The following is an 11,342-nucleotide window of genomic DNA, read 5'->3' as shown; positions in this document are numbered from 1 at the left end:
TTTTCTCATCCTGAAATCTTTTAGGTCACGTTTCCTGGGAGAGGGTCAGAGTACTGCTGGAGTTTACACCTCACCTGGTATGAGGAGATCTTGTCCCCAGAGGATGTTCCTTTGTCAGGAGAGTTAGATGAAAACAAAATGCAGGGTGCGTCCAGGCCCATCACAGAGTTTTCCTCCCTGCAGGGAAAGAAATACAGCTGTTGTAATGTACATTTGACAATTTTGCATGATACTGTGGCATTGCAGCGAGTAGTTGGTAGCTGTGGCCTGTGTTGAGCATCCCACTCCCCCTGGACCCCTCTTGCAGAGGCTTGAATGTCCTCCAGTGCTTGCCCTGTGGCAACATGTGGGCTGCAGTCACTTTGTGGGGGGCATTGGACACACAGCTCATGGCCATCCTGGCCCAAATGTTGCCCCTCTAAAGCTGTGTGGAGATGGGATGGAAAAAAGATGAAGAAGAGATGGGGGGGGGAAGCAACTTGTCAAGCCATCAGCAGAGAACGGGATACAGTTCAGCTTTTCTGACTCGTTCACACTGCCTCCTTTGCACACGTGTCTTTCCTGACTTTTGCCATGTTTTGCTTCCTGAAAATGAGGCTTAGTACCAGCACCTCTTGTCTGGGCTTTAAGCAGAGATTTTTTTTTTCTTTTTCCAAGTATATGAGTTAAAAATATGTGTGCTTTCCAGAGACACCTCCCCAAACCCAATTGTCAGAGAGGGAGCAAAACCTTCCCTTCTCCCCTTGAACACACTAAGGCAAAGGAAAACTGCAAAAGCCATCTTCTGTTTTGTTTTCCAGTGCTTTTTTTCCTGATGTGCTGGGTTTTTCTGGCTACTAACCCAAAAAATGTGGCTGGAAACAAGGCTTTACAGAATTTTTTGGCTTCTGTTCAGTTAGAGAAGAGTTTCCTACCCAGCCAGTACTGACTCACAGGATAACTCTTGCAGCTAATCAGATGAGATTTCTACCAGCAAACCCCACTTGCCCCAGAATAGCATATAAGATGGGTTGCTCTGCAGGGTGCAGCTAACAATTGCCTTTGTTGGATACCCCAAAACACAAGAACCTGACCAAATCATTGATCTTTTGATCAGTTTTTTCCCCGGGAGAGCAGCAACACTAGCTGCAGCCCAAGAGCCAGCAGCACACAGTGCTCAGATCATGTCCTGGGCAGGCAGAAGAGTAGGAGGAGGTGGGCAGAGGCAGCTCCTTGCCGCCCTTGTTGCGGGAGCAGGGCTGCCCGCTGCCCACCCAGGCTCAGCAACTGCTGCAGCTGCACTCTCTCTTTCATGCATTTTCCTTCCGTTTTAGTGGGCAGGGTTCAGCCTGTCTCTCCTCAGCATCGGAACTGATTCAGGCCAGACAGATAGGAATCAGATGTGACTTCCAATAAGATCCCTGCCTTTTCTTTGTCCATGGGATACAGCCGTGTGGATGGAAACTGCGGTGTTTTATTGCTCCTCCAGTTGTTCCAATACGTCTCAGAGAACAGTGTCATCTCATCGGTATTTCCATGTGCAATCTCTGCCTGGGGTACAGTCTTCCTCCCTCCTCTCCCTCTTACTAACCAGATTGTTTTGAAGTGACTAAACCAGGCGCTGATATGTGCAGTTCCTTGCCAGGAGGCTTTTCAGCAGTGCTGCCACTGCTTGTAGGCAGTGCGTGCCCTAGCATGCGGAGAGAGCTGGCAGGGCATCACATGTGTGAGCCCAGGAAAACATGGGCTCCGGCGCTGGTGAGAGGCTAGGGGAGACACAAAAATCCGCTCTCTGCTCCTGGAGTGCCAGAGGGATGTGAAGAGGAGCGAGTGCCCTTCCAGAGATTCAGATGGCCACGCATTTTCTAGAGAGCAAATCAGGGAGGTGGGAGGCTGGAAAACACCTGCTGAAATCCGTCCTGGTCTGAACCTTGAGGCTGAAGCTGCCTGGTTTTGGAAGTCCTGACTCAAATACTTGTATACAGGTCAATGAGAAGATGTTATCCCTCCCTGGAGTAGGGATGAGCTCTGCCGGACCACTGGCACGTGACCAATGTGACCCTCCTGGCTGCAGGCATGCTGTCCCAAAGGCCTACCCCGAGGAGAGTGAGGGGCCATAGCGGGGTGAGCACGGGCACAGCCCAGCCTGCGACTGTGTCATCGAGCCCTGCCACTTTCCTCAGCCTTCACTGTGAGGGACAAGGAGCACGTTTTTGCCTGTGCTGTCCCAGGCCTGGCAGCCCATGGGTGCTGCTCACTTGAGGGGCAGGGAGGGTGGCCCTGGCTGCAGGAGGTGCCTGGCCCCCCCACCTGCCTTGCGGCAGTAGCGACATGTGGTTTCTGTTGGACCAGTTTGGGTGGGTGGCACATGGCCATCCATTGTGGGCACCCGCTGAGAGTGACCCTGGTGCCACCAGTGGCTGGGGCATCGCCGCAGGCCCCAGGGCTGTGAGCAGGATGGGGTGTCTCCGTGCAACATGCACCACAGTCCCTGGGGCCCCCACGGGGCCCCCATGGCACTGGCAGGTGACCAGGATGTGCTGCAGAGTGACAGTGAACTGGCTCTCTGCTCCAGCTGCTGGGTGTCAGGGAGTCGCTTCAGGGGCCCTGTGCAATTAACTTAAAAAATGTTTTTCCCTTTAGCAGCCCGGGTTTTGCTGCTCTTGGGAAGCCAGCACTGACGAAAGCGTCACAGCTACCTGGGTGCTAGCTGCCGACAATCTTCTTTACACGGCTGGCCACGGGGACAGCTGGGTCAGCACAACAGAGGCATTCATAGCTGGCTCCCTCGTTGCTCTGACAGCCTCACCGCCCCAGGGAGAGGGTCACCCACAGCGGGACATCCCCTGCTCCTGGGAGCTTCCCCCTGCTCCAGCTTTGGGGGCTGGGGCACTCCACTGTCAGAGGATCGGTTGTGTCCAGCATGTCTGGCAGAGTGGCCCTGGGCTGGAGGAGGATGCGCCTTGCCGTCTCTCTCAGGATGCAGTGACCGGGCGGGCAGATGGGGGTTCTTTCCAGGGAGGAGCAGTTGGAGCAGGGTGCTCTGTTGCACAGGCAAGCAGCTGAAGAGTGCTCAACCCATGGGAGAGCCTAGCAGGCTCAAACAAGCACAAACACCCTAACAAACCTTAGCTAAAGAAGCTGTATCTGCATCACTGCTTGAGGAAGTCCCTCTCTTGTCCGTGGCATGTGTTTTTTGCTCCTTGTCCTGCTGGAGGACACAAGAGGCTGGGGGTGCCAGTTCTCATCAGCAGTGAGGGCTCACTGCCAGGCTGAGGCTGTTTGAAGCAGAAGGAGGGCTTCTGGCACTGGCACGGGATTGCCTTCATGTTGTTCTGAGTGTCTACATGCCTATCTCTTGGCTGGCTGGTACTGCATACAAGGCAGTGTGTCTGGCTTCCCTGGGTGGGTTTTCTCCTTTCTTCAAAGGCTGTTTCTTGGCTCTGACCTAGTCCTGGCTTGTAAGATCTTCTCCAGAGAGGGCTTGGTGTAGGGCTCTGTGTCCTGTCTCTTAAGTCTATGGCCTGGCCACAAGGAACCGTGCTCAGTGGGGTGGGCACAGTGGGGCTGAGCTGCGAGAGCCTACTGGAGAGCTGTGTCCCTGTCACCGTGCTCTTCCTGCTGTCCAGTGCTGGCCTGTCTGCATCGCAAGGCTGTCAGGGCTTTCCAGAGCTTGCTTCCCTTGAAATACAACTCAGTAGCTATTTTTTTTTAGCAATATACTAATTCTAGCCTCTGCTGCCCATTCAGCTCTTCTGCACATAGACAAGGCTTTGCTGACTCGTGAGGCTGAGCTGGCTTTAAATCAGGGAAAGGTAGTCTTGAGTTCTCCTGACTTGATTTCTCCCAGCTTGACTTCTCCCCCACCCTCCCCACATTGTTGAGTTGTGGCACTGGGAAACCTCTGCCAAAAGTGAAGAAGGGACAAAGTTACACCAGCCAGCGTGGCAGGATTTGTCCAGGGCATCTTACTGCTATGCTGCAGCATCACCTCTGTGCTAGATCTCTGCACAGCTTCAAAAGAAACAGTTCATGGCAGTGCTGTAGAGCACTTTGAGCTGCCCCGGACCTTCTCTGGCCTAGGGGAAAGCAGGGACAAAGGACTTCTCTCTGGCTGAAAACACCACTTCACTGACCCACAGCTAGCAGGCTGGAAGGACCATGAAGTCTGGAAGAGAAGGAGCAGGTGGCTACAAGGGGCTGACGTGTCCCAGTATCAGCCACCCCGGATTGCACTCTGCTTGTCAACTTGTCACTCCATGCTCCCTCCCTTGGTGCCAGGAAAGGAGATCCCTGCAGCTTGTACATCTCACCCTGGTGCAGAGCTCAAAAGTGAGCTCTGGGGCTTGGCCGCACTCATCCTGGTGCTCACAGTAACATACTTCTGGACCCTCTTCAGACTCAGAAATGATTTGCACAGCTAGAGAGTAACCCTCCATGCCTCAGGAAGAGCTGTGCCACATCACTTTCTTGGGGAAGACCAGGGTCTTCCCAAGGGAACTTGTCCAACTGAGCACTGGTGATCTTTTCCTGATATGCAGCCCTGATATGTGTAGCTCCCTGATATGTAGTTTTCAGGGATGATTGCAGGAGCTTGCAGGGCACAGAATGAAACCCAAAGCTTCCTGCTCTGTCCTTACTAGTCTGCTGGAGGCCTGGCTGAACTTGCTGAAGATGTGCATCACCATATTCCATGCTGAACAGCTCTGGACAGTGGAGCTGAACTCTCCACCTGCCAGGGGAGATTACAGTCATTATCCCTCCTGTTTGAAAGCCAAAGGGAAGCTGCCTTCTCACCGATCCAATCCTTATGCCCCTTGGAGAGATGACAAGGACACAGAAGAACCCCCTCACTGCTGGGTTCACTGCTGTGCTGTATAACCAGGCCATACATTGACACAGCAGAGCACAGGGACCTGTTTTCTCTGTTCTGCAAGCTCTCACTGATTGCTGGGAGCTCATCACCCACAGCCCTGAGAATGCACTGACACTCTCCCGGGTGCTCCTTGCCACTGCCCAGTCTGGCAGCAGTGTCAGCTCTTGCCATTAACTCTCCTGGGAAGAGGAGGAAGCAGGGAAATATTTGTCTAGGTTAGACCAAACCAGCAGCTCGCTGGAACTGCTCCTGGGTTTTACATACAGTCAGGACAGAAAACCGGCAACTTTGGATGAAGCAATAGAGTCCCAAAGTGACTCCACTTCTACAGACACAATCACTTTATAGGGACTGAATGTTACAATAATACATTAAGCTAAAGAAACAAGAGGGATACAAGTACCTCATATGTGCCTGCTCATTACTGAGCTGAGAGTGTTATCCCTTTTTAGTTGTGCATGTGTAATGGCTGAGTTGGATCACTAGCTCTGCAGCGGGCTGTCAGCTTGGCTGGGTTACCTATTCTCTGTGGCGTATTTTGGATGTACACACACCACTTTTAGACAGCTCCTGCTTTCACCCTGGCCACCCAATCTTTACCTTGGCTGATCCAGACAGATGACTTGCTTACTGCCTTCTCCTATTTGAATCTGGCATGAGTATTACCTAGCTCTCAACTGACAACACCACATATAGTCAAGTTTTAAACTTTGATTACGGTGGCAAAACTACCTGACTTCCAGACACAAAAATTGCCACAAACTGCATATTGCCCCCTGCATTCTCCTGGAGAAACGGGCTGCTCACGGCTTGGACGGGCGTACTCCTTGCTGTGTAAGAAACGGTCTGGATGGCCGGGCCCAAAGACTGGCGGTGAACGGACCTAAACCCAGTTGGCAGGGCTAGGTTAACGGTTGGACTCGATGATCTTAAAGGTCTTTTCCAACCTACACAATTCTGAGTTTCTATGTTGCCTCCACATGGGACCTCAGGTCCCCACCACCTTGACAAGAGAGACTGAGCGCAGAAAGGGACTCGAGGGCATGCTCCCACCCACTGACATCCCCTCCCTCCTTTTGCCTCCAGGCGGCTTTGCACAGGAGGCGCATCGCACGTGCGGTTCTGCCCACGCCGAGCGGACTGAAGCACGGCACCCGTCTGAGTCCTGGCACAAAGGCAGCAAGGCTACAGGAAGCTTGTGAGGTGCCTGGCTCTCGAGGCACGTGCTCATGCAGCACAGGCCAGGCTTCTGGGTGGCGCGATCTGCAGCTGAGTGCTCTAGCACTGTGTATGGGTGGGTCTCCTGAACCGGGGAGACCTCAGGGGAGCAGAGAGATGTGGGTCCCAGTGTGGGCTCTCCAGCCCCCTCACTTGCCCTTGCAGGGGGCAAGTTGGTAGCCAGAGACAGGAGCCGCAGGATCTTCTCCACTTGTACCAAGGACACGATTTGCATTTTGCTTGATTGTCAGGGTCTGCAGGGCTGAGTCCTGCCCCAGCAGAAGGAATTCAAGAGGAGAAGATGGAGGAGGAGTTTTGTCTCTGCCCAAGGGTTTGTAGCTCTCCGTTTCAAGACAACTCGGAGTCAGACCACCTGGCCCAGAAAACTGCATCTCTCTACGTAAGTCAGGGACATTCACCTACAGTCCCCGTTTTCATTTCAATTCTGGTTTTGGGGGGTGTCTGCCCACTTTGTCAGGAAATCCCCTGGGAGCTCACTCCTGCTGGGTGGGGTTATAGTTGGTGTGGTGCCCAGGACCCGCTGAGCCACGTGGTGAGGACGAGGGTGCTCACAAACCCTGCCCTTGCTCCCTCACCTCCTCTCCCACCGGCCCCCAGCTCCGGGCGGTTCCTGCCCCGCTCCCCCAGCCCTGTGCTCCCTCCCACCCAGACCTGCTGTGCCCCCTTTTCTCCTACCTCCTCCAGGCCACGGCTGCGGCAGTCACCCTCGTCCTGGCTGTGCTGGCCGTCCGGCACGGGCTGAGGTGCGATCACCAGATGGATGTGGCCACGGCCGAGCAGATGCTGCAGCATGAGGAGTATCTGCGTCAGGAGATGACTCGACTGCTGCAGGAGACTGAGCAGCGCAGGGGCGTGCAGGAAGCCACGCTCCTTTCTGTGTTGCAGCAGTGGCTGTTTTGGACTGTTGCAGGAGCCATGGTCCTGCTTGCTGGGTTCTGCTGGCTGGCCAGGGAATGAAGCTTGCCTCTGGCAGCTGCAGTGAGCAGGACAGCTTCAGCAGCGAGGAGCAGGAGGAAGACAATGAGCAGGAGGAGAAAGACCTCAGTGATGCACGCAACATTGTCAGGTCTTTGGCCGTGTCCACGCCATCGCCAACGCAGGGCCTGCCTGACACATGCAAGGTGCTGAAGGAGCTGGTGAGTGACCTCCTTGGTGTCTGCTGAATGCTTTGCAAGAGGGCTTTCATGCTGCAGCTGTACCCAGCCATTGGGATGGACGGCACCTATGAAGCCTGGAGTGTCCACAAGAGCAGCATGGTCTGCTACCTGCTCGTGTTCCTGCAGCAACCCCCTGGGCACTCTTTCAGCCTGGAGCTGGACCTTGTACCTCCTACGCACCCTCTGCACATGCTTCTACTTGGATGTGGAGAAAATCGCGGGCTGGGTCCAGCTGCTGGTGAGACCATCCCGGCTGCTTCTGCCTCAGTTGCACCGCTGCCAGCTGCCAGTGCTGCCCTCCCCCCAGTCCTGCAGGGTCCAGCTGACGAGCCCCTCCAAGATGAAGATCTGCACTGAGGTGATTTCTGCAGTGCAGCAAGGCAGCTCAGGCGCCTACCCGAGCCTTGAGTAGGAGAGGCCAGCTTTACCAACCAGCAGCACACCATGGCCAGGGAGCTGCACTCCTGTCGAGATGCCGCTTTTCAGACTCGGGAGATCTCAGTTGACTGGAGGTTAGCAAACATGACGCTCATCTATAAGGAGGGCCAGAAGGAGGATCCTGGGAACTGCAGGCCTGTCAGTCTGACCTCAGTGCCGGGGAAGGTTATGGAGCAGATCATCTCAAGTGCCATCACGTGGCACAAACAGGACAACCAGGTGATCAGGCCCAGGCAGCATGGGTTCATGAAAGGCAGGTCCTGCTTGACTAACCTGATTTCCTTCTATGACAAGGTGACCTGCTTAGTGGATGAGAGAAAGGCTGTGGATATTGTCTACCAGGACTTTACTAAAGCCTTTGGCACCATTTCCCACAGCATTCTTCTGGAGAACCTGGCTGCTTATGGCTTGGATGGAAGTATGCTTCGCTGGGTAAAAAAACTGGCTGGATGGCTAGGCCCAAAGAGTTGTGGTGAATGGAGTTAAATCCAGTTGGCGGCTGGTCACAAGCAGTGTTCCCCAGGGCTCAGTACTGGGGCCAGTTCTCTTCAATATCTTTATCAGTGGTCTGGACGAGGGGATCGAGTGTATCCGCAGTCAGTTTGCAGATGACACCACATTGGTTTGATCTACTTGAGGGTAGGAAGGCTCTACAGAGGGATCTGGATAGGCTGGATCGATGGGCTGAGGCCAACTGTATGAGGTTTAACAAGGCCAAGTGCCGGGTCCTGCACTTGGGTCACAACAACCCCATGCAATGCTGCAGGCTTGGGGAAGAGTGGCTGGAAAGCTGCCTGGCGGAAATGGACCTGGGGGTGTTGGTCGACAGCCGGCTGAATATGAACCAGCAGTGTGCCCACGTGGCCAAGAAGGCCAAGAGCATCCTGGCTTGTGCCAGACATAGTGTGGCCAGCAGGACTAGGGCAGTGATTGTGCCCCTGTACTTGGCACTGGTGAGGCTGCACCTTGAGTACTGGGTTCAGTTTTGGGCCCCTCACTACAAGACAGACATTGCGGTGCTGGAGCCTGTCCAAAGAAGAGCAACAAAGTTGGTGAAGGATCTAGAGAGCAGGTCTTATGAGGAGGGGCTGAGGGAACTGGGGTGGTTTAGCCTTGAGAAGAGGAGGCCAAGGGGAGACCTTGTCACTCTCTAAAACTACCTGAAAGAAGGTTGCAGCCAGGTGGATGTTGGTCTCTTCTTTCAAGTAACAAGCAATAGGACAAGAGGAAATGGCCTCAAGTTGTGCCAGGGGAGGTTTAGATTGGATATTAGGAAAAAATTCTTCACCAAAAGGGTTGTCAAGCACTGGAACAGGCTGCCCAGGGAAGTGGTTGAGTCACCATCCCTGAAGGTATTTAAAAGGCATGTAGATGTGGTGCTTCGAGACATGGTTTAGTGGTGGACTTGGCAATGCTAGGGTAACAGTTGGACTCGATGATCTTAAAGGTCTTTTCCAACCTAAATGATTCTGTGATTCTTATTAAATAAACTTAATCATTGGCATGACTTCCCATTCACGATCATTGCACTACCACTGTGTGCATTCTAGCTGCATTTATGTCTCCTAGCATAAGCTTAGGGAAGGCAGAAACATTGTGGGGCAAGTATATCCATAAATTTACAGAACACCACCTATTCCATAAAAAAAAGCTCCAGAAAAACTCTGAATCCCATGTAAATGCAAAGCTGATTTTTAGAAATTGGCAGAGAGAAACAAGCTCCTTGGAGTTTCCCAGTGCTTACCAGAAGGTAAGAGTATGCATGCAGGTAGCTATTGTAGAGCAGCCCCAAAGCTTCCTAAAGGGCCCGCTCCTTACTTTGACAGATGCTCTTCAAAGAGGTGAAGAGAGAGGGCTCACTTCAGGTGCCCAGGCCCTTCCAGGGCGGCAGTTTGAGGCTTGCTGCAATATCCGACGGAACCTATAATGACACCAGACTATTACTAGACAAGTTCAGCATCTCAGTCCCAGCCCTATTCTCTGCTCCAGAGAGCCACACAGTAGAATTTTTCAGCTCCTTTACCTCTGCCACTGGGGAAGCTGGAACAGACTAGCTTAAGTAGGAAGAGTTTTAGGTCAACTCTAAATGCTTTTGCATCTTCTGTCAGGAAGAATAATTCAGATCTGCTTGAAAGGTTAAATAAAGCAAGTGTACCAGAATCTTATATAATTTCTCACCAGCTGACAAAAAAGCACTTAAAGAGGGTTAATTGTTCCTCAATGTAAAGATGAGACTCAGTCACAGAGGAAAATTACTTTTTTTCTGAGGTTATCTAGTTAAGAATGCTCTGTCCAGAAACCTATGCTGCTTCTATACACGTTTAGGGTTTAGAAAATGAAGCAACTGCTACGTTACCAGCTAGAAAATCGTAAAGCCAAGACAGAACCCAGTGCAATCCTATGCATGGCAATGAATGTCACAGGTCCATCTATGAGGCACGATCTGCCCACAGAATAATTTTTTTACAAAATGGTTACTGTAGAGTCTCTTGCAGCAAACATATGGATTCAATGATCACGAAAAAAGCAAGTTAACTTTGCCGAGTAAATGAGATTGTGTGTCAACAACACGAATAATACAGATGAAAAGAAACAGCTCCTAATAGAACGTTTCTGCATACGAACGATAATTATTAATAAAAAGTCTTTCCTACACCCCTACTGAGAACACAAACTAAAATGAGATTTAAAAGAAAATAAATGCTGCCGCCTAGTGAGCAAGATGGAAATCCACAAGTTTAAGCTCTTCTTTCTGATTAGTTTCCCATGGGATTCAGACCACGGCTCCCCCAGTTAGACCTCTCCCTTCTGCACTTGCTTGTGGTTCTGTGCCAGCCGGGACAAATTGTACAGGCCAGCACTGCACTGGTACCTAAGGGGGAGAGAGAAGTCTCTCCTGGGTGACTGACTGTTAATGGCCACCACCTTTGGATAGATGTTCTCCAATAGACAAGGCTTTTCAACAGCTGGCAGTATTTTTTGAGCCTTAAATGTTTCAGTGGAAGCATGGTGGGTTTGGCGTGTTTCTGTCATATCCAGGAGAACTTCATGATCCCCAGTCCTGGAAGACTGTGCCAGCAATTCAAGGAGAGATGCTTTCCTCCTTGTTCAAACCAAAGGGTGTTACCGCCTCTGGTTGAGAAAACCTGCAAACCCTCAAAAGAGAAGCAAAGGGGCTGAGCACTTCCAAACTATCCCCTGCTAAGCTGGGAGCTGGAGCTCAGCTGTTCCAGAAAAAATGCCCACAGTGCCTGCTGGGCAACAGTGTGTGGAGTCCAGGGAATATTTTGTTTACCTACATTTCCTGGACAATTTTTTAAAAAACATTTCCACAGGAGGAAGACTTGGGAATTTAATCAATTAAAAAAAACCCTCTTGTGGTAGGTCAACCAGGAACAAAACCATTCATATCTACCCTTCATTAGCAAAAGCCAGTAAGACATCTTCTGACCTTCATCTGACTTAGATGGATGGCTACACATTCTCCTCCCAGTCAGATCAAGACTCTGCTGACCCCAGGAAGCTAGAAAATACCATAAAATCCTCCACAAACAAAATATTTTCCAACCATCTGAGCTCAGACAGAAAAGAGATGCTTTCACATCTTGTTTCACAATCATGCCATTCAGCTAGCGTAATCCCTCGTTAGCCTC

The sequence above is a fragment of the Grus americana genome, chromosome 4 (genome assembly GCF_028858705.1).
Source record: "Grus americana isolate bGruAme1 chromosome 4, bGruAme1.mat, whole genome shotgun sequence".
In the NCBI taxonomy this organism is placed as follows: domain Eukaryota; kingdom Metazoa; phylum Chordata; class Aves; order Gruiformes; family Gruidae; genus Grus; species Grus americana.
Note: the sequence above shows the minus strand (reverse complement) of the source record.